At 50.2% G+C, this 22,242-nt stretch overlaps 1 protein-coding gene and 1 pseudogene across 1 annotated transcript in view; both read right to left on the minus strand.

Moving 5' to 3' along the window:
- GNG7 (G protein subunit gamma 7) overlaps positions 1-18,671 on the minus strand; it is a 123,018-nt gene extending 104,347 nt beyond the window's left edge. The window contains exon 1 of the mRNA XM_036459844.2: positions 18,648-18,671. The gene's annotated coding sequence lies outside the window, so the exon portion shown is untranslated. The remainder of the gene's footprint in view (positions 1-18,647) is intronic.
- On the minus strand, positions 13,620-13,759 carry LOC118731482 (annotated as a pseudogene).
- Positions 18,672-22,242: the final 3,571 nt, after the last annotated feature.

A 22,242-nucleotide genomic window follows, 5' to 3' on the forward strand; every position in this document is an offset into this window, starting at 1 on the left:
AGTCGGGGCGATGAAGAAAACAGCTATTTTTGTGAACACTCGTAACCCAAGAGTTTCGTACTCATTGGCATACACACTACCAGGCATACTGTCCGCATCACTGGGTCTGAAAGCTGTGCTGTTGTGTATCCCCCAAAGGAAACGCTGATTCAGAAAATAATGCTATACGTTATACATATATATATATATATATATATATTTTTTTTTCTCTCTCTCTCTCTCTCTCTCTCTCTCTCTCTCTCTCTCTCTCTCTCTCAAGCAGAACTGTTCTAACGCCTCTCCCTTGGTTGAGACGAGAATAGATAACAAACCAGATTTTTACACACTGGGGACTGGTGATATTTTAACACAGGGGAAGCGCTATGGGATTGCAAACTGCTTTATATTCCTCACACATACCCTCAGCTGCAGCAACCCCCCTCACAGCTGATCGTGTTCATAAATGCACCAAACAGACCACGTTCTAGGAGACAGACCCACAGTGGGCTCTCCGCCAGAGGGTCTAATTAAATCCCTAAACCATCACAGAAAGCAGGAGTCTGGCTTCTGTGAGACGGAGGCTTAGGAACCCTGTGGGAGGGAGAGTCCCATGGCCACGTTCAGTATTATTCACAAAAACCAGGAAATGACAGCCAGGTCACTCGGAGGTAAAGAAGCTGGGGACATTATTTACCAAACCAAGCTGGTTAGAGACCAGAACCACCAGCCGGCACGGACCCTCTCCAAGGACGGCTCTGAAGGGCAGCCATGACCTAAACTGTTACATGTGAGGGTCTAGACATGCAAAGAACTGCAGGGGAAACATTTCCCCAGGGTCCCACAGGGCATGAAGAAAAACTTACTTTCCTTGCACGGGGATTTTCAATGAGGGGAAGAGGGTCCATTTGCCCCCAGGGAACACTGGGCACATACGTGGTTGTCACGCCTGGAGGCACTCCTGATATTGAGTGGGTAGGGGCCAAGGATGCTGCTGGACACCCCACCGTGCCTGGGACAGGCCCCCGTGGAGGACAACCTGCCCTGATTCTCAGCAGGTGGTTCTCCTGGGGGGAGCCTGCCCAGACTGGCCCTCAGGTCTAGAGGGACTCATTCCTCTTTATTACAGACCCAAATCTGTGTCATTACCACAGAGGGAAAAGGCCGCTAATTACATTTCCACGTGTGCTACTGAGAATTTTTCTAGGGAAGAAGATTTGGGGACATCATCTGGAGACAAACGTTCCAGCGTTCTGAGATCAGTGTGCTGCATGAGTTTCACTCTGACTGTCACAGAGGAGCTGAAAATTATAAGTGGCGTTTTTTGTTTGTTTGTTTTTGCTTTGATCCCTTTGTATATACAATAGGGGGGTAGATTCTGCCTCCAGTGGATGTCCAAGGTTCTCATGGCTATGGGTACTCCTAGCATGCAGGTGTGGCGACCAAACACCCCCCAGTGCCTAGGGCAGCCCCACATAAAATGACGCAGCCTGAGTCCCCAGTGCCCAGGGAGAGACCCCAGTCTTATAGGAATGAGTCTGCAGGAGACAGGATGGCGTGGAAGGTCAGAAATGTGAGTGCTGGGAGTTGCACCTGGGATCACAAAGCTGATGAAAACCAGTGGAGCAGATAATTACACACACAGCACAAGCAATTGCCTCATATTGTCACTGCCATAACTCTGAGCCAAGTTTTATTATTCCCCCATCTTACAGGTGGGGACACAGATGGGGGAAGCTGGAAAGAGCACTGGTGTGGGGTTGGTTTTTTATTAAGACCTGGAGTCTCCACGTTCTCACTGCACGACCAGGTCAAGTTTTACAACAGCTCAGCTTTCCGGCTGCTTTATTAATTTTTAAAAATATATATTTTTATTGATTTCAGAGAAGAAGGGAGAGGGAGAGAAATAAAAACATCAAAGATGAGAGAGAATCATTGGCTGGCTGCCTCCTGCAGGCTCCCTACTGGGGACTGAGCATGTGCCCTTGAGCGGAGTCGAAAGCGGGACGCTTCATTCCACTGGCCAACGGTCTACCCACTGAGCCAAATGAGCGAGGCCCCACTGCTTTAAAAAAGGCATAGAGATAGCCACCTCAAATGTTTAAGACAGGGAAGCTTCCCTTCAGCACTGGACACTCGCGGCCGTATCACATTCTACAGTGGATCAGACCTGGTTTATCAACAACCGTGGTGGCTACAATGGCATCTAGCACATAGTGCGGGGGGCGGGGGGGGGGGGGGGGGGGGGGCGAGGGGGGGATGTTTTTCTGCCAAGGGCCATTTGGATATTTCTAACATTATTCGAGGGCCATACAAAATTAGCAATTTAAAAATTAGCCTGCTGTTAAAAAAAAAATAAAAATCTTTTATCCTTTGAGACAGCATGAAGGGATCTGGAGAGTATCATGCTAAGTGAAGCCAGTCAGAGAAAGACAAGTATCACATGATCACACTCATATGTGGAATCTAAGTAACAAAATAAACTGATGAACAGAGTGGACCCAGAGACATGGAAGCATGGAACAGAGTACGGGATCTCAGAGGGAAGTGGGGAAGGGCTGGTGGGTGGAGGTAATCAGCCAAAGACCTTGTATGCATGCGTGCATGGCCCACGGACACAGACAACAGGGCGCAGAAGGCCTGCGATGGCAGCGGGCTGGATGAGGTCAGTGGGGGAAAAGGTGATACATATACTTTCAACAATAAAGAATTATTAGCTTGCAGCCCTGGCTGGTTTGGCTCAGTAAATAGAACATCCACCTGCAGACTGAAGGGTCCCAGATTCAATTCCGGTTAAGGGCATATGTCCAGGTTGCAGGCTTGATCCCTATCCACAGCTGGAGGCATGCAGGAGCCAGCCAATCAATGATTCTCTCTCATCAGTGATGTTTCTCTCTCTCCCTCTCCCTTCATCTCTGAATTAATAAAAATATATATTTTTTAAAATAGCCTGCTGCCTGACCAGTGTGGCTCAGTGGTCACGGTTCCATTCCAGTCAGGGCACATGCTGGAATTGTAGATTCGATTCCCAGTGTGGGCTGGGCAGGAGGCAGCCAATCAATGATTCTCTCTTATGTTTGATGTTTCTAACTCTCTCTCCCTCTCCCTTCCTCTCTAAAACCAATAAAAACATATATTTTTAAACATTTTATTGATTTTTTACAGAGAGGAAGAGAGATGGACAGAGAGCTAGAAACATCGATGAGAGAGAGACATCGATCAGCTGCCTCCTGCACACCCACCACTGGGGTTGTGCCCGCAACCAATGCACATGCCCTTGACGGGAATCGAACCCAGGACTCTTCAGTCTGCAGATCGATGCTCCATCCATTGAGCCAAACTGGTTTCGGCAAAAAAACATATATATTTTTAAATGCAGCTGATGGGAGGGCCTCTGGGAGAAGCAGCAGGTGAGAATCCTGCATTGCGGGCTCAGCTGGGGACGTGGTGGACAGTGTGTGGTGGGAAACCCATCTGCTCTGTGTGGTCTAGCGCAGCCCACGAGTGGGAGGCACTGTGATGTCACGTTACTGATAAGAGACAAGATGGGAAGCTCAGAGGACACAGAACTTCATCTATAATGTAGTTTCCCAAATTAACCATATGAGTTTCCTACGGCTGCTATCACAGCTCACCACAAACTTAGGCTTCCGACAATATTCATTTATTTCTGACAGTTCTGGAGTCCAGGAGTCTGACCTGGCTTCTCTCAACTAAACCAGGTGTGGGCAGAGCTGGTCCTTCCGAAGGCTCCAGGGAGAACTATTTCTGGCCTTTTCCAGCTTCTAGAGGCGCCACACCCTGGCTCGTGGCCTCTTTCATCTCTGACTCTCACCTTCCTGCCCCCTCCTATAAGGACCCTGTGATGACCCTGGGCCCCCCGAGTAATCTGCAATCACCCCCATCTCAGGGTGCTTGATTTAACCCCCCATGCATGTTCCTCTGCCATGTCTCTGGGGCCATCGCCCTCTGCTACAGCTTGCTTCTCTCTGCCTTTTCGCTCGCCCCCACGTTTATCTGAATTAAAATGTCCATTTTTCTGCACATTGATCCATTCTGTGTGGTCTTCCCACTTCCCTTGATCAGAAGTCTCTTTATAAAAAAAAATTAAAATTAAAATTAAAAAAAAAAACACCAACTAAAACCTGAAACTCAGACAGAAGAAAACTGGGCTAGGTCCCCCAGTGACTGCAGCGCAGAGGTGGTGGGGGTCCAGCAGGCTCGGGGCTTCAGTCATTGAAAAACAGTGTTGATGACAGTAGGTGGAGGGTAGGGAAAGGTGGAGACATGGCGAGGCTGAGAGCAAGTGGAATTGTCAGAGCAGAGAGCATTCTAGGTGAGGGGGACAGAAATGAGGCCCCGGCAGGAGGGAGAAACATCCACTGTGCCCAGAGAAAGCTGCCGGGGGTGCAGTTTGGCAGGGACACAGCTGCTCGGAGGCTCTGAGTTAGAAATGAGGGTGGATGTGGGGAGCTGATGAATGGACTCAGCCAGAGGAACTCAATTCCTTCCACAGCCCCCAGGGCTGAGCTGCGAAAGCAGCAAATGGACAAAAATCCCAGCAGGCGCCGAAGCACAGTCTATGGGTTTAAAAAGATGATGGGTCCACAATGGTCATGCAAAACTGAAAACATCCACTACAGCCTGTGCACGCATTTTCACGGCAGCAAGACTCACAGGAGCCAAAAGGTGGCAACAGCCAGTGTCCATCAGTGAGTGGACAGAGACAATGTGATATAGACTGAGTGGCCAGATCATGATGATCTCTGAACGCATATTAATCTGACCACTTAGTGTATATCCTATATAATAGAAGGCTAATACGCAAATTGTCCCCTCGACCAGGAGTTCGACCAGCAGGCAGGCTGGTCAACCCTCCATGTCCCCTCCCTCTGGCCAGGCTGGCTGGTCCCCACCCATGCACAAATTCATGCACCAGGCCTTTAATATATATATACTGAGTAGTCAGATTATTATGCATTCAGGGATCATAATAATCTGGCCATTTGTGTAGTTATTCTGCTGTAAAATTATTATTCTGCTGTAAAACATGACCATGAGGGACCTTGGAAACACAATGCTCAGCCACAGAAGCCAGACACGAAGGACACGGTGTGTGACTCCGTTTCTGTGAAATGTCCAGGACAGGCAAGGCCACAGGGACCGGAGGTGAGTTTGTGGTTGCTGGGAAGTGAGGAGGGGAGTGGGAAGAGACTGCTGATGGAAACAGGTTATCTTTTCAGGGTGATGAAAACATCCAAAAATGGTGACAATGGTTGCACATAGCTGTAAATATACTAGAAACCAATGAATGGTTCACTTTAAATGGGTGAATTATATTATATGTGACTGATATTTCCATCAAGATGTTTGTTTGTTTAGTTGATTCTATTTGAGAGCTTTACTCTTTTTTTTTCTTCTTTATTTCAGAGAGAAAGGTAGAGGGAGAGAGAGATAGACACATCAATGACGACAGAGAACCACTGATTGGCTGCCTCCTGCACGCCCCCGATTAAGGGACAAGCCTGCAACCCAGGCATGTGCCCTTGACCTGGGACCCTTCAGTCCGAGGGCCAACGCTCTATCCACTGAGCGACACTGGCTAGGACTGCAACGGTGAATTTAATGGTACGTGTAATTTACCACAAAACAGAACAAAGTGGAGTGAGCAGTGGACACAAGGAAGTGAGGAGGGAGTTCCTGTTGCCCTGACACGGAGATTGGGGAGGGGGGACATGAGAAGTAAATGAGACAATGTTTGGCATGTGATCCACTGACTACCAGGACCCCAGCCCGGGGGAGTGGGCAACCTGGCAGGAGACAGTCCCATACACCCAGCACCTGGCAACATCCTTTCATTGTTTGCTGAGTAAAAGGAGGCCAGGGAGAAACGAGCCTCATGCAACAAAGGGTCCCATTCAGTGTACCAAAGCGGCTCAGGGGAACTCCTGCCCCAGCTCCAGGGAGATGACCCCTGGCTGTCAGTTTCACTTTTAAAGGACACACCAGCCCTGACTGGTTTGGCTCAGTGGACAGAGGGCCGGCCTGCGGAATGAGGGGTTCCAGGTTTGATTCCAGACAAGGGCATGTACCTTGGTTGCGGTCACAGCCCCAGTAGGGAGTGTGCAGGAGGCAGCTGATCGATGTTTCTAATTCTCTATCCTTCTCCCTTCCTCTCTGTAAAAAATCAATAAAATATATATATATATTTTTTTTTAAAAGGACACACCAAATACCTGCTCACAATACAGCCTGCTTCCCAGCAGCCCTCTGCTTTTGCCAGAGATCCAGAGGGAGGCGGCAGACCAGGAGACAGGGCAGCACCTGGCAGAGAACCATTGATTGGCTGGGGCAGGGGCACCCCTGCTGTCACGTGGTTTCCAAGCCTCGGGCCACCTGAGTCACAACCGTATCCCTGGCTATAAAGCTCTTCCTTTATTAACACGTGGCACCTAGACAACGCTGTGCTAAAACACTCAGGTCCAGCTTATTACGGTCACCAGAGGTGGGATCATCCGCCCTCCTACACACACACACACACACACACACACACACACACACTCACACACACACACACTTAAGTGGATTTGGCACAAGGAGGACCATGTGTCTCCAATTAGATGAAGCTGTTTCTCCCGACCCTGCAGTGTCTGTGGCCACATGTATAAAATGATGAGTTTCCAACTCCCCAAGCACTGCCTGGGCCAGGAGGTGCAGGCCATCCTGAGGGTGATGTCATCGGGATGTCGGGACCCCTCATAGGCTGTGATGAGAAGAGCACCTCACCTCTGTGTTTCCCAAAACCTATGTCTAGGGTCTTATCATAAGAAAACGCCGAACAAACCCAGATCCAGGGACAGCCTGCAGAACTCCTGACCTGTCCTCATGATTGTCCAGGCACGAAGGAATGTCGGAGAGCACCACAGCCCAGGGGGACTATGGAACCATGATGACTAATGTCACATGGGGAGGGGGTGGGGGGCTGGATGAGTCCTGGGCCAGCAAGGGGACCTCAGGGGAAAATCTGAATCAAGTACAGACTTTAGTTGATAGTAATAGGCCCATGTTAATATGTTAGCGTGGCAAAGGCGCCTCAGGAAGGACCGTAAGATGCTGATATGGGGAGACCATGGGAACTCTGTGCTGCCTCTGCAGCTCCTCTGTACATATCACGTTAGCCCAAAAGCAAAAGGCTAATTAATAAAATAAAAGACAGGTCTAGGAACTCAGTCCACTGCCTTCCTCAGAGACGCTCATGTGGGGTGCCATGCGGCATCACACAGGGGAGAGACGGGTGCAGATGCAACCTTATCGGGGGGGGGGTGGGGGCACTGCCCCCAGTGGAAACAAGAGGCAGGACCAAGACTGGAATCGGAGGTTTCAGAACCTGGGTCCTGGCCCTTCTGCGCTCCAAATCCACATACACAGCTCTGAAGCTATGGACACCATGGACACACTTTGGTTTTCTTTTCATATCCCTGAGCAACTCCTGGAACCCTTCAATGACAGAGAGAAAGAGAGGGTGGGAGGTAGGCAGGGAGATGGATATAAAGAGGAATGGGGAGAGAGAAAGAGACTGACAGAGGAGGAAGAGAACAAGGGGGGAAGAGGGAGGGGAAGAAAGGAGCCAAACTATTTTTAAACAATAAAAAAAATGCCCAGCCCACCCACAAACCCCAACCAACCTCATTTCCTCCCATCACCTCCGGCTGTCTATCGACCTTCCAAAGTTCAAGTCAAGAGCAACTCTACAAGTGCTGGCGAGGTTGCGGAGAAAAAGGAACCCTCGTGCACTGCTGGTGGGAATGCAGACTGGTGCAACCACTGTGGAGAACAGTGTGGAGTTTCCTCAAAAAACTGAAAATGGAACTCCCATTTGACCCAGTAATCCCACTTCTAGGAATATATCCCAAGAAACTAGAAACACCAATCAGAAAGGATATATGCACCCCTATGTTCATAGCAGCACAATCTACAATAGCCAGAATTTGGAAACAGCCTAAGTGTCCTTCAGCAGATGATTGGATCCAAAAACTATGGTACATCTACACAATGGAATACTATGCTGCCATAAAAAAGAAGGAATTCTCATCATTTGCAGCAACCTGGATGGAATTGGAGAACATCATGCTGAGTGAAATAAGCCAATCAATGAAAGAGAAACACCACATGACCTCACTCATTTGTGGATAATAAAGAGCATTATAAACTGATGAACCAAAAGATAGATATAGAGACAGTATATCAACAAGTAGACTGTCAAATTACAGTGGGGAGGGGAGGAAGATCTGGGGGAGATAATAGATCAACCGAAGGACTTTTATATTGTACATGCATATAAGTACAACCAATGGACACAAAACTCTGGGGAGGGAGGGGATGTGTGGGAGGGAAGGAGGGGGGCAAAAAAAAAATCAATAAAATATATTTAAAAATAAATAAATAAATAAATAAATAAATAAATAAAAGAGCAACTCTACATTTCATTAAGTAACCATTTGGGGCGGGGGGGGGGGGGGGGAATCTTCCATTTCTTGCCCTGTGCAAATATTTAAAACGCAGCCCACAGGAAGGACTAGTGAGCTGTCAGTTCTCACTAAAGAAGAAGGCGTGTCGCCAGACCAGTAGGCTCAGTGGTTGAGCGTCAGCCCTTGGACCAAGAGGTCACTTGTTCAATCCCCGGTCAGGGCACAGGCCTGGGCTGCAGGCTCAGTACCCAGTAGAGGTCGTGCAAGAGGCAACTGATCAATGTCAACGTTTCTATTTCTCTCTCTACCATTTTTATTGTTTAAAAATAGTTTGACTCCTCTCTTTTCCCTCTCTCTCTCACTGTCTCTCTCCCTCCCTCCTTTATCTATCTGTTTCTCTCCCTCATCTCTCTCTTCAGAGACAGAGAGAGAGAGAGAGAGAGAGAGAGAGAGGCAATTCGAAGCTCAGCTGGTGTTGAACAAGACCCTCCTGGGCTCCAGGCCAAAGGAAAAGCTTGTCTTCACTATGACAGTTTTCACGGGTTTTCACACCTCGCTCAGGGATGGATGGTCTACCTGGCACACGGTGCCTTGAACACAGTTGAAAAAACACCTCTTACTGGACATCAAGGTTGTCTGTCTACACATGCCTTTGGGTGGCTGGGGCTTTACTGAGCTACTAGTTTGTTTTTTCGGTTTATGGTATAAAAGCTATGAGCACAAGACATTTACTGGCATACAGTTTTACATTTGTATGTCTTTAAGTAACGTAATAGGCATAAGTGACATTTTAAAAAGTGATCTATTTTTTAACTGAAATGCCACAGTTCATCAAATATCAGAACTCATTTTTTTTAATCATCACCGGAGGGCAAGCTTTCATTGATTTGAGAGCGAGAGGAAGGAAGAGGGAGAGAGAGACATTTCTGTGAGAACGAACACTGGAACCGCTGGGCCTCTGCTGGACCAGAGGCATCGACAGGCATTTTCTCAAAAGAATCAGAGAACCAACATTTTCAGCTTTGAGAACCACGTGGTCTCGTATGTGGTAGCATGAAGGCCACCACAGGCAACACGTGAACAAATGCACCTGGCCTTGTGCCAATAAAACTTCATTTCTGGAAACGGAAAGAACTCTCTACAATCTCCGTGTCACAATTCGTGTGATTCTTTTTTTTTTTTTTAACCATTTAAAAATGTAAAACCACCTCAGTCCAGGGACCATGTAAAAGTAAACGATGAGCCTGGGCCGGTGTGGGTCAGTTGGCTGCATGTCGTCCAGAACACCAGGTAGCCGCTGTTTCGACTCCTGGCCAGGGCGCATGCAGGAGGAGGCTGATCGATGTTGTCCTCTCATATCAGTGTTGCTATCTCTCTCTCCCTCTCCTTTCCCCTCTCTCTAAAAAAATCAACAAACTATTAAAAAAATAACATAAAAATGTTTTTAAATGATGAGTTGAATTTGCCACATGGGCCATGCCGCCCCTGGACTAGAAAACCTTGGGGACCCTTCTGGAACTGACTTTCTACGATGCTCTGATTCTCAATCTACACTTTAACCAGCAGATACTTCCGTAGCTCTGTATAACCCCGGAGGTGTCCAAATGCTAAACTGTATCACTCACTATGCCTCCAGAGGTCTTATTTTTCTCCTCAAATTTCCCCTGTTTGCTACCTACACTCACCATGTCCAGCATGGCCGCCACATGTGGAATTGAGCATGTGGAGTGCGTCCCGTTCTGAGAAGTAAACATCTGTGAGTTGCCAAATACACACCAGCTTCCGAAGACTTCACAGGGAAGGTCACTTACCCCTTGTTTACGTTGAAGACATGTTGCAATGATAATATTCTGGATATACTGGGTTATGTATGTCAAATGTATCATTAAAATCACTCTCGCCTGCTTTGTTTTTCCCGAATGAGGCTAGTCGAACATTTAAAATGATGTTTGAGGCTTGAATCCTGTTTCTATTGGAAAGCACTCTTTTATAGAGAGGAGAAGAGGGAAGAATAATTCATATAAAACTCAATGGCATGCAGAGTTACAACTTCCCAACAGGCACTTGAGGTGCCTCTGCTGTTCTCACTGCTTTGTCCATAAAAACAAAATAAGGGGGAGGAAGGGATGAGCAGGTGGAGCACAGATGACGTGTAGGGAGACGAAACTATTCTGTGTGACACTATAATGATGGATATGCGTCATTATACATTTGTCAAAACCCATAGAATGTACAGCACAGAGAGTGGGTCCTGCCACCAACGATGATGCTGAGTAATGATGTGTTAATGCAGGTTCATCAACTGTAACAAAAGTGCACTCTGGTGGGGATCGCTGATACAGGGGGAGGGTGTACAAGTGTGAGGGCAGGGGATAAAGAGGAAATCTCTGTACCACCGTTCAATTTTGCTGTGAACCTAAAACTGCTCTAAAAATAAAGTCTATTTTTAAAACCAAACATTTTTATTTTAATGCAATCATAAATTCTCATTAGAAAGAGTTCACCCAATAGTTCACAATCTGGGTGATTCTGTCTCTAGGGGACACTTAGTGATGTCTGGGGACATCTCTGGTTTTCACAACTTGGGGTGTTCCTGGTATCAAGAGGGTGGGGGCCAGGGATGCCGCTCAGTATCCCACAGTATTCAGAGGGCCCCCCCAAGATATTACCTGCCGATTCTCAGTGCCATGGGGGGAGAGGGGAGACCTGATTTAGTCAAACCCCCACTATATATATACAAGCCTAAGAGACCTTGATGGCCAGTGGACCGCTTAACTGGTCGTCTGGTTACCACCACACTGACCACCAGGGGACAGATACTCAATACAGGAGCTGCCCCCTGGTGGTCAGTGCACTCCCACAGCCAACCTCTCGCGGATGGCCAACCTCTCACCGTCCCTTTCTCTCTCCTGACCCCCCACTTTCTGGGAGATGGTGAGAATTTTTATTTTTTCTGGTGTGGAGAAAGGGGGGATGGAGGAAAAGGAAGAACATTTGGCAACTAGGACCACATGCCACCAGAAAATCTGAATTTCACCCTGCAGGCAACTGCTTTCTGGGCAGTGCATTGTGCCCCAACTCCCTCGCCCCCCCCCCCCAAAAAAAAAGATATGCCTGTATCCTAACCCTGGTACCTGGAATGGGATCTTCTTTGGAAATGAGGTCTTTGCAGATGTAGTCAAGTTAGGGTGAGGTCATACTGAAGTGCTATCCTTAGAGAAGAGGAAGAAGATTTGGACACACTGTTCAACTTGGCCTCAGCTTTTGAGAAGAATTCTGCTAAGGTGGTTGATCATTCCATCCTCCATCTTTCATATCTGAGCACTCTCATATCTAATCGGGGTCCTCACCCCCTCAACTCCCCCAGACGATGTTGGATCACTCTGCCTGCAGCAGGAATCCTGTTAGCTGGTGCAGCCAGAATCCCCCTGGTGTTTCTCCTTAGTGATTTCCCACCCTCTGATCCCACCTGCTGCTCGGCTATAAGTCCCCACTGGTCCACGCTGTACCCAAAGTTGAGCCCAGATCTACACTAAGCTTTCTTTTCCCCGCTGCAGGAACTCCTGACTAAATCTGTTTCCACCATGCTGACAGCTGTCTACCTCTGGGTCTCTCTGACAGGCACAGGGAGAGGTGGTGTGATGGCAGAGGCGAGACTGGAGAGATGCGGCTCCAAGCCCAGGAGTGCCGGAAACGGCCGGAGTCTGAAAGAGGCAGGCAGGACCCTCCCCTGGGGCCTCCAGAGGGAGCTTGGCCCTGTGACACCTTGACTCGGACTTCTGGGCCCCAGAACTGGGAGAGAATAGACTTCGGTTGCTTCAGTCTGTGGTGCTTTGCTGCAGGGCCCCAGGAAGTCACTCGGGCACAGAGACGGCGGTGGCACCGGGCCTTCTCTGACTCGCAGTCACAGCCTGGCTCTCCAGCACAATGTCTGCACGGACGTGGCTGGGTCCACCTCCCATCTCTGGTTCCTCCTGACTTCGTGTGTCCACCAAATTGGGCAGTTTCTTAAGGGGACAGGGCCGGGGTCACGACTTTGACTATGAAGGACAAGACATCTGACCAACAGTAAGTGTCAGGAGGCAGAGCTGGTTCCCCTGGCCTCTGGCCCAGGTCCCTGCTCGTGTTAGCACAGAAATAGCAGGAAACCACACATGTGCACACACGCAAGCACGCAGGGACAGCAGCACCCTCTCAACGAACTAACTAACCGACTCCAAAGACGAACTGTCTTTATTTTATCAGCTCCACAGAGTTAACTTTCAGAAATTCCAAAAAAGGCAGCAATTTCTGCAAATCAGTTCACCTTGCTCAGCACCACATCCTGGCATCAAGTGGGAGGGGACCTGGGATGCTGCCCAGCACCCCACAGTTCCCTGGATTGCCTCCCACAGAGAATGACCAAGCCCCAAGGTCAACAACATCCAGGGGCAGACCCTGCAAGAGATGACAGGGAAAGACTCAGCCCCCCCTCCTTGGTGCTCACACAGGCCTGGACCCCCCACTACTTTGTCAGTGCAAAGCTTCTCTCTGGTCTCTTTACCGAATGTCCGTCCTGTGCACAGGTGGTACCCCACCTCTTTGCCCCCTGAAAGACGTACTGTCGCCAAGGGCACCTAAAATACGGATGGAATATATAGGCTTGGGGTCCCATCCTTATCACCCTTAAGGACCCCAACTCAAGAAGGCCGGGCCAGGAACAGAATCCATACCTCCCCTTGTGTGCGCACAAGCGTTGTATTCACAGGGTGCTCCTGGCACCTGGCACACGTTCTGATGCTTAAAATAGGCACACAACCAGCCTTTGTTGGGGAGAGGAAGGAAGGAAGGTTTCAGACAAAGGAGACAACAACCCAGCCAACCAGAACCCTGGGCATGTGGTATGGGGGGGGGGGGGGGGGGTCAGGAACGGTTCTCGGAATCAAAGTAAAGGTCTTCAGGAAAGATACGGGGGCGAAGCCCGCGGTGCCAGGAAGGCTGTGTCTGTGTGACGGATTTTTCTTTTTACTGTCTCTCCCCCGATTAAAAAAACAAAAAAAAAACAACTAGTTAAGAACTATAAAACGTGAGGCAATGGCAAGAGTAAAATACACAAAAAGTTATTAGTTAGAAGATTAGCATCAATCCACAACCAGAGAAAACGATGCAATGGGACGTTTGTGACATGAGAAAACCAAGGGAGAGCTCGGTCCCACCACCACAAACCATGCAGCTGAGTCCCCTTGGTTTGGGGAATCACAGGGGTCAGCGCTCCGGGAGTGCAATGGACAAGCCTCTCCCCGGGGACCATGGTATCCCCCTTGTCAGGTGAGCATGGGAGGGGTTTCATTTTGCAGAGGGGGTGACAAGTCGATCAAAGTGGCGGGGAAATGACACACCAATCTGTGTCAGAGAGCAGGTCCTGGGCCTGTGGGGTTGGCCCGGCAGAAGGGAGCATGGCTGACCCAGCAGCCGGGATGCTCTGCGTAAGAGAGTGAAGTACTTACTTAGCTCAGGGACAGAAACGCAGAAGAGAGGGAGGAGAAATCCAGAGGGCTGCCACCAGACAACACCCCCACGCTTCGGTTCAGTGGGCTGTTGCCTGCCGGGGGGGGGGGGGGGGGGGGGGGGGGCGGGGGGGGGGGAGCCATTTCCATAGCAGCAGCATTCTCCAATGCTAAAGGTGGGAGCGGAGCAGCCCAGATGTCCATCAGGGATGAATGGATAAACACAATGTGTCCTTCCGCACGGAAAGGAGGGCAGCACTGGCACTCGCTACAATGTAGATGAACCAGGAACACATGATGCTCAGTGAGAAGTCAGGTACAAAAGGCCATACAGTGTGTGGTTCCACTCATTTAAAATGTCCAGAACAGGCAAATCCAGAGACAGAAAGTGAGTTAGTGGTTGTCAGGGGCTGAGGAGAAGATGGTGGGGAGGGAGGGGAAGGAAGAGGATGATTGCTGATGGGGACAGGGGACCTCATTGGGGGGATGGAATGTTATAAAATGAACTTCAGGGAGCCCTGGCCAGTGCGGCTCAGCTCACTGAGCATCATCCCATTCACCAAAGGTGGCCAGTTAGATTCCCAATGGGGCATCCAGGTTGCTGGCTCATCCCCAGTAGGGGGCATGCAGGAGGCAGCCAATAGATGTTTCCTTCTCTCTCTCTCTCTCTCTCTCTCTCTCTCTCTCTCTCTCTCTCCCTCCCTCCCTCCCTCCCTCCCTCCCTCCCTCCCTCCTCCCCCATTTCCTCTCTCTCTAAAACTCAATAAAAACACTTTTTTAAAAAAATAACAAAGGTACCATTTAAAAATAAAAATAAAATAAAATGGGTTTAGGAGGATGGTTGCATAACTTGATAACCTTACCAAAAAAATTAAACTATGTGCTTAAAATGACTGAGTTCTATGGTATGGAAATTGTACCTCAATTTCTTAAAAAGTAAAAAACAATGACTTTCCCCTCTGTAAGGTATTCAAGGAGAACCAGGAGCCACTTCTGGAAGAGACTCAGCGCTGCGCAAAGCCTCCTGCCCCCCCGCCGGCAGGACAACTGAGGGATTAGCTCGTCGACACTCCGCAGAGTGGTCAAGGAGGAGAAAGATGAGGAGACTGCCTGGGTCGTGTCACTCATCTTTGAGCTCCCATCAGGTCCCCACGTCTCCTGGGCGACAGAACACTTTCCTCTGGACCCTGAGGAGAGGGAGGCCACGCCAAAGGGCAGCACAAGGGAGAAGGGATGAAAACCGAGGTCCAGAACGATCCGATCAAACAGTGGGACCAGAGGAAAGCTCCCCAACATCACAGGGACCTGGGACTGCAGGAGCCATCCCTTTAGAGGACCCCAGGGACCCAGGCCAAGCCCTTAAAGGACCCAACCAAGGAGTGAGTGGGAGACAAAGCTTCAACAGCTACTGTGGTCAGTTCAGACACAAAGGAAGGGGAAGAATAAGTGTATCAATATCCAGCAATCACACAACAGTCCTGGGCACCTGCCTCCCTAAAAAAGCTCCCGAAAATTCCACCGACCCTTTTGTAAGAAATTATGTTAGAAATGACAACGGAGTTTCAAGAACATGAATGAGCTGGTAAATACGGTTTCAAAGACGATCGCTTGCTTACAGGTGCAAATGAGGAAACCTGTGATGACAGCTTGAACGGAAGAAGCTTTTTACACTACTACATGGCGGACCAGAACGGAAATGCCTCCGTTCAGTAAACAAGGAGCTGAGCTGTCTGTGTGTCAGGATGCTTCCCATTCAGTTGTCTTTCCCTCCAAACCACAGGGCCCAGGATTTACAATGGCATCGGTCACAGGATCTTTGCTGCTGAAGGCCCAGAATTTCCTGAGGAACTCAAGCTTCATGCTCTAGGAAGCAGACTGCACAGTCTGGCATCTTCCAATGACTGGAGTAGATGACTTAATTCCAGATTCAAAATCAGCCTCAGTGGTCAAAGGCCGCACCAAAGACCCGCCTAGAAAGAGGTCAGTGTTTCCAAAATTCTCTAAAAGCCGTGTGATTTCCCCCCGCCCCCTCTTAAAATGAGAACAGTGAATGATTTAGCAATAACCCCCAAATCTGGGCTGACCTTGCTAAGAATGTGGTTTTTAAAGGAGAAAACAACTTAGTTTTCTTTACAACTGGGGGGTCTCCCCTGGGGCAATGTCACTCCCAGGGACACGGAGTGCCATCTGGGGACATCCGTGGTTGTCATGACTAAGGGTGCTCCTGGCATCGTGTGGGTGGGGGCCAGGGATGCTGCTCAGCACCCCACAGCACCCAGGACCGCCCGAAAGGCAGCTGAGCCTGTGGAAGGACCCAGGTCTATGAGGGCAGATAATCGTGGCCCAACAGTTCCCTCCGGGACACACATCTGAGTGGGTCCTGAGGGCGACACCTACGTCAGGATGTCTCATCAGCCTTCTCTTAGGTAGACATGCTCGTTCCTTAACAAACCTCCAGAATCCCCTGGCCTCAGAGTCAAACAGATTCTTCTTTCCCTGGCGTTTCCCCCCTCGCTTTTAACAATGGGGACTTTTCTTCTTTTCCTTTTAGCAGACTTTTGTGTGAAAGCACAAGGAGTGATTCTTCTGTGCGCCCCACAAGGCTGAAGGACTGGAGTCAAGCTCTGATTCCTTCCCTCTTCCCTCCCTGACAACCCAGTTATTCTATCCACCCACCTTTCTCCCCTCCCCCCCAAACACCTTAATTTAGAACGTTATCATCGATGCTGCATGTAGCCTCGCCATGCGCCAGGAGTGTGCTAGGTGCTTGCATTCTCCCCTCTGACTTTGACTTCCCCCGCGGTCCTAGGAGGTGCCTGCTGCTGAGGTGCCACTCCTACCTCATGGAGTAAACGAGAACTCCCAGAGGCCAGCTGGCCAAGCCAGAGGCTGACGCACTGTTAACCTTAGGGGAGACCTCGGCATCTGAGAACAGCGCTTGTGAACTCCTTTGCCACGCTGACACCTAGCAGGAGTGGGGGCCCTCTTCCCCATTGCTCATCAAGCCTGTCTTCTCCCACCCACCTTCCGCCCCCTAGCAACCCCCGTTACCCAGGAATAATGAAGTGCCAACGTGCTGCCCACGCCCCTCAGTATCATTGTCCCCAAAGCTCCCACTTTGGTTCTTTGCTCCCGAGCCCCAAAATCCCTGAAGAATCCAGTCACCCACACCAGCTTTTTCTGCTTCCCAAGATGCTCTCCTATGCACCCTACATCCCAGACACACACCTCGCAGCACCTAACCCTCCCTTCTACACCAAATGATTAGCTTCCCCCTCCCCCCAAAAAAGAGGGGACCAATCCCTTCCACAGTCTGTATAACTGAGTTCCAACGAAGACCCCACCCAATGTCCTCCCGGCTAGTCAGCTACCCACAAAACACCTGCCATCCATCCCTCTATCCCACCATCACTGGGGCCCCACCTCCTTTCTCAACTCCCCATGCACTCCTAACGCCACATCCCTCTGACCCCTTCGAACCCTCTGACCCCTTCGAACCGGGGCTGACTCCACCTCCATCCCTCAGCCTTCTCTCCTTCTGCCCTCTGGCCCTTCCTGCTCACCCAAATCCCACATTCCTCCATCGTCACCCCTCCCGGACACCTCGACCCCCCAATTCCATCCTCAGCGCACTCCTCCTCGCCTAACCTCCACTCCAACTCCACTCCCGGCCCCTCCTCACATAACCTTCACCCTCAACTCGAACCCCGTCCTCTCCCCAGCTAGCCTCGACCCCCAGCCTCACCACCAATGCCCTCCCCAGCTGACCTCGACCCCCAGCCTCATCCCCAATGCCCTCCCCAGCTAACCCTAACCCCCAGCCTCCCCCCCATGCCCTCCCCAGCTAACCCTAACCCCCAGCCTCAACTCCAATGCCCTCCCCAGCTAACCCTAACCCCCAGCCTCCCCCCCATGCCCTCCCCAGCTAACCCTAACCCCCAGCCTCCCCCCCATGCCCTCCCCAGCTAACCCTAACCCCCAGCCTCCACCCAATGCCCTCCCCAGCTAACCCTAACCCCCAGCCTCCCCCCCATGCCCTCCCCAGCTAACCCTAACCCCCAGCCTCACCTCCAATGCCCTCCCCAGCTAACCCTAACCCCCAGCCTCCCCCCCATGCCCTCCCCAGCTAACCCTAACCCCCAGCCTCTCCCCAATGCCCTCCCCAGCTAACCCTAACTCCCAGCCTCCCCCCCATGCCCTCCCCAGCTAACCCTAACTCCCAGCCTCCCCCCAATGCCCTCCCCAGCTAACTTTGACCCCCAGCTTCCCCCCCAATGCCCTTCCCAGCTAACCCTAACCCCAGCCTCACCCCCAATGCCCTCCCCAGTTAACCCTAACCCCCAGCCTCACTCCCAATGCCCTCCCCAGCTAACCCTAACCCCAGCCTCACTCCCAATGCCCTCCCCAGCTAATCTCGACCCGAAACCTCACCCCCATGCCCTCCCCAGCTAACCCGGACCTCAACTTCAGTCACCTCCTCAGCTGACCTCGACACCCCCAGGCCCAGCCCACATCCCCAACTCCAGTCCCGCAGCGCCCTCCTCAGCAGACAGCGACCCCCAAGCCCGCAGCCCACGGGAGCCCTCTCTGCGCCCCCACCCCCGCCCCACATACACACACACCCCGGGCTGCCAAGCCTCCCCGCCCTGGCCGCCTCCCAGCGGCGGAGAGGAGGGCGGCGGACCTCATCCGGGACCACGACCGCACACGTCCTTACCTGCGCTCCGGCCGCCGCGGCCGCCTTAGCCCCACTGCGCAGCCGAACCTGCCGCCAGGAGCGCCAGCGCTCGTTCCCCTCTGGGGGCGGGGCCGGCGCTCTGGGGGCGGGGCCGGAGAGCGGGGGGCGGGGCCGGCGGCCCTCGCAGCCAATCGTGGGCCCCGGCGGCGGGAGGCCGGCCCAGGGCGGGGCGCGGGGCGAGCAGCGGAGTAGGCTGCGCGCAGGGAGGGGGCGGGGCTCCGGGCGTGAGCCGGGCCTGGAGTCGGAGCGCTGAGTGGCACCGTGGCCGGCCACCCGAGAGCGGGCACCGCGCGGGAGGGGCGGGGCTATGCTAATAAGCAAATAAAACACCGTGTGGGACTCGGGCCGGGCTGCACGCGGGTTTCCAGAGGCAACTTACTTGGTGACGCCAAGGAGGGGGTGGCTTTTCGCGAGTTCGAATCCCGAGTGGGGGCTCGAGGTCGAATTCCAAATCCTAGATGTTGGGGCTCGCTTGCGGAGCGGGAAGAACGTCCCCTCGTGATCAGTTGCGTGGCCTACCGGACACTAAAAATAAATGCTCCCTTTTGTTGTACCCTCTGCATAAGGCTAGAGGAGAAATGATTTAAAAATCCCCATTTTACAGAGGTGGAAATTGAGTCTCAGGTTTAACCTAAGTTCATTCGCCCAAGCCTGTCTCATAATTTCCAGGATTTCTCAATTTCCTATGGCTTCCTTCCTTATAGAATGATCCAGAATCCTGGGGGACCTGGACCCCTGGGGTGTGCATTTTTAACATACTCCCCTGGTGATGTTGGAAAACATTTAGGATGTCTCCAAAAGCATCCAGAGTTCGTGGAGGGAAGAGTTTTTTACACAGGAGGAGGCAGCCACCATATTCTGGTCTTGAGGAACTTGGTGTAACACTGCGGTTCTGTGATCTGAGAGCTGCCGGCCTCCCAGCTGGGAGCCCCAGGGCTCCTATCATCCCTGTAGGAACCTCCCCTGCAGCGCACAGAGAGAACTAAGTACCTGTGGGGCCATCTCACTCCCCCGCCTGCTTATCCTCAGAGGAATTACTAGCTGAACTAAAGTCGCAAACTAATGGCTCCCCAGGCTTACTGTCTGAACAGGGTCTCAAGCTCACATGGTCCCTGGGTGAGATGTAGTCCAAACAGCCTTTAAAAATTCTAAATCCGCCGAAACCGGTTTGGCTCAATGGATAGAGCGTCGGCTTGGGGACTAAAGGGTCCCGGGTTCGATTCCGGTCAAGGGCATGTACCTTGGTTGCAGGCATATCCCCAGTAGGGGGTGTGCAAGAGGCAGCTGATCAATGACTCTCTCTCTCATCTATGTTTCTAACTCTCTATCTCTCTCCCTTCCTCTCTGTACAAAATCAATAAAATATATTTTTTTAAAAAAATTCTAAATTCGCTGAAACCGGTTTGGCTCAGTGGATAGAGCGTCGGCCTGAAAGGTCCCAGGTTTGATTCTAGTCAAGGGCATGTACCTTGGTTGTAGGCTGATCATTGATGTTTCTAACTCTCTCTTCCTCTCTGTAAAAAAACAATAAAAAATATATTTTAAAAAAAAAAAAAACCTCTAAATTCATTGCCACTTAAAAATCAGACGATTTCTTTTGATGTTGTAAATACACTTTTTAAAAGATGAATTGTTTAAATGCTATGGCACCTGACTTGTAAAAAGAAAGAAAGAAAGAAAGAAAGAAAGAAAGAAAGAAAGAAGGAAAGAAAGAAAGACTACAAAAAAAATCATTAAATTGTGTCCCTGTTACCAAAAAAAAAAACAAATCAGGCAATTCACAAAAAGAAATCCAGATTTCCAGGTGCTTTTGAAAAATCACAAGGTCTGGTGATCCCTGCAGCAGCTATCGATAGGTGCACAGCTTCAGGCAGGGCCAGGACTGGGGTGAGACAAGTGAAGCATTTTCTCAAATTCCTTGCCATCAAAGGATATATTTTTATACATTAATGATATTTTTTTAAATTTCAAATTACCGTATTTTTCGGACCATAAGACGCACTTTTTTCCCCCCAGAAGTGGGGGGGAAAAGTCCCTGTGTCTTATGGTCCAAATATAGCCTACACATATACTTTAAAAAAAAAGTTTTTTTACTTGCCCGGCTCTGTGTGGTCTCTGTGTGCTTGCCTGGCTCTAAAATGGTTATAAATGCTGCTGTTTACTTTACAGGGTTGATTACATGTGTTTATGACTGTGATGTTGGGTTTTAATGCACATAAAATATTTTAGGACACTATTTGTTTCAGAATCTTTTTTTCTTCATTTCCCTTCTCTAAAAACTGGTGCGTCTTATGGTCCGGGGCGTCTTAAGGTCCGAAAAATACGGTAAGTACCAAAATAATCCTGGATGAACAAAAATACTGTACCAAATTTTTCAAGAAAGATAAAATACGCTTCTGCACTTGTGCAAACCATCGTCCTTGCCTTTCCTTAGCCCGGGCGCTGTCAGGTCCTATCCTCACCTAAAAGATGAATGCTTTGTTTACCACAGCTTCCTTTGCATTAAATAGTGCATTAAGGCTGGCCGGGGTGGGCTCAGTGGTTGAGGATTGACCCATGAATCAAGTGGTCACCGGTTCGGGGAACATGCCTGGTTGTGGGCTCAATCTCCAGAGAGGGGGCGTGCAGGAGGCAGTCAATCAATGACTCTCTCTCATCATTGGTATTTCTATTTCTCTATTCCTCTTTCCTCCTCTCTAAAATCAGTAAATATATATATATATATATATATATATATATATATATATATATATATATATATTTAAAAATATATATGTTTCTTGATGGCTGAGATTTTTGGCAAGCCCCCTCCCCTTAAATTTTGCAGTTGAGTATCACACTGCTCACCTAGTCCTGGCCCTGCTTGTAAGTTTGTAAACAGCTCTGAGCCTTTTAGCAAATGGAAAATCCAAAGCCCAGTGGGTTCCTCTCCGGGTAAGATGGGGCTCTTAATGCCTGCCTGTTCCCCTCAACTGATTGAAATAAGTGTGGTGGTGTCAGGGCTTGTGTGGTCTCCACAGTGTTCCCATGACATCCCAGTGCCCTTGTCATCAAGGCCCAGGCTCTTCCCACAGCACACTGGGCCCTGTGTGACCCTGCTTACCTCTCTGAGCTCCTTGGCTACCACCCTTCCTTCACTCCTCTCCTGCCACTCTGGCCTTCATTGGTTCCTGCCTCAGGGCCTTTGCACATGCTGTTCTCCCAGCCTGGTGCCCTATCCCAGGCCATTCTCTTCGGGCTGCCCTCTACTTCACCTTCATGTGTCAGCTCAGTGTCACCTCCTGAGTCAGCTTAGCCTCCGGTCCCCATGTCACTGTTGGAGTCCAGGTTTCCCTTCCTCCCAGCATGTACCCGTGTTTCCCCGAAAATAAGACCTACTTACAGGTTTCCTTCTGAGTGAAATAGAAGGCATCCCCCCGAAAATAAGGCCCCCCTAGGCTCTGTCTCAGAATGCTATTGCTAAACATGAGCGATTTGGTCCACTGATTCTGAAAGAAATGGAGTCACAAGAAATTCACCAGGAAATTCAGGAATTGGATTGTTATGATGATGTTCCAGAAGATGATGACATGAT

The sequence above is a fragment of the Pipistrellus kuhlii genome, unplaced genomic scaffold (genome assembly GCF_014108245.1).
Source record: "Pipistrellus kuhlii isolate mPipKuh1 unplaced genomic scaffold, mPipKuh1.p scaffold_m20_p_30, whole genome shotgun sequence".
Lineage (NCBI taxonomy): Eukaryota > Metazoa > Chordata > Mammalia > Chiroptera > Vespertilionidae > Pipistrellus > Pipistrellus kuhlii.